The following is a 1,841-nucleotide window of genomic DNA, read 5'->3' on the forward strand; positions in this document are numbered from 1 at the left end:
TGTGTCTTCTTTGGCTAGCCAGAAGTCGGATATCTCCATGGAGTTTACTGGGTTGTTGGAAAGAGCATGGGAAGTTAAAGTGTTGATTATTATGTTTGGTTGTAGTCTTTGGTTATTCCTGTGTGAAGTGGCAACAATGAATGCTGTTAATGTATTGAGCTCAGGGGTAGAAATTGCCATTTGAATTTCTCAGAAACCATGCTGCTTCAGCAAAATGGCTGACAGCTGGTCAAAATGGCTGACTGAAAGCCTGGATCTGGTTCAATGCTCTCAGACTTACTCCCATATTTTTGTATACCTACATAGAATAGTTTAGATAAGGATTTAGACAAGCTAAATAAGGATTGAACGTGACTGTTTTAAGAACTGAGTTTAGTATCTGGTTCTACTTTATTTATACTGATTTCTTCTGTTTATTATTGATATAATGATTGATAGAAATGTTTTCCCAGGAAGTATGAAAATAGAGAGATTGTAAGCCCATTTGCCTCAAGCCATTAATTTGAATTTTAGATGGGTTTAAACCCACCTGGAAAGAAGGCTTCAAAGCACCCAGTTGATTTACAGAGATATGTCTAGGGACAGTTGACAGATTGAAGAAAACGAGAGCTCTTTGGAGCTGTTTGAACTGTAGTGGTCTTTGTCAGAAGCAGGAAAGAATCTGGAACCATGAAGCAAACTCCTCTCTGTGACTGTATGTTAAAGGGAGCCTGTGGGCAGGCTGAAATGCTTGTTAGGTGACTACTTGGCTCTTCTTGTTGAGTGGAAGTGGGAGAAATGCAGCAATAAAGAGACAGGTTGGGTCTGGCCACTGACACCTGTGGATTTGATTTACAGGAAAAAGAGGAGAAGATAAGAGCTGGTTGACTGGTCTAAAGTTCATGACCTAGCATGAGGGGGCTAGGCTTGTTGAGTATTTGTGAGAGCCCATGGTCTAAAGGCTAGGTGACCAATGGGCACCCTGGGGAGGCTGAGTGAGACAGCCCACATTGAGTTAACCAGAACCCAACCACATGAAGAGAAGTTATTTGAGCCTGTGAACTGGATGGCTTGTCCTGATTTGACTTTGCTTATGGATGCGGACTTCACAAGGTTCCAACTGGAATGAATATTCTTCATATCGAAAACTATGATTGTCTCCGCAGAGCACTGGGTTGTTGAAAGTTCAGTATAGGAATTGGACATCCAAATCTGGGGGGATAAAGGTATGAAACTTACAAACTTTCATAGGTAATATATTCATAGGATTATAGGATTAAGGTGTAGGTGTTACATAATTGCAATTGTTAGGAACAGGATATTTTTGTTTTATTTACCTATAAAATGTTATGTTTAAATGAGGGTGGAACATTTTTGAATTGTATGCATTTTGGTTTTAATAGGTTAGGTACTGATTAATAGATTAGGTACAGATTAATAGGTTAGGTACAGATATGATTTTATTATTATTTGTTTAAAAATTATATATATGGCTAAAGAATTGTGTACATGTGCCAAGTTGACAAGGGATGGATTGTGATAGTTAAGGTTTATTGTGCCAACCTGGCCTATGAACACATGTGGGATTAATTGAAGGGCAGAGAGATAAATGTCTCGGCAAGCCTTGCCTGTCTGGTCTCTTGCTTTCTGAGGGTCAGACCAGTGTGCGGCAGCCTTAGCTAGTTCCCTGCTTCAGCTGGCAAGGCTCACTTCCTGAGGGACATCCCTGAGGAGAAGCCACATGGACTTACCCTGATGCAGCCCTGGGTGCTGGATAAGCCATGAGGAGACCCTTGCCAGCTCTGAGATGCTTACATGCTCACTGATTTGGCTTTCTTCCTGCATTTGGTGTAATTGCGTGT

This window comes from Echinops telfairi, unplaced genomic scaffold (genome assembly GCF_000313985.2).
Source record: "Echinops telfairi isolate 266 unplaced genomic scaffold, ASM31398v2 ScPeMD7_7459;HRSCAF=8497, whole genome shotgun sequence".
Classification (NCBI taxonomy): domain Eukaryota; kingdom Metazoa; phylum Chordata; class Mammalia; order Afrosoricida; family Tenrecidae; genus Echinops; species Echinops telfairi.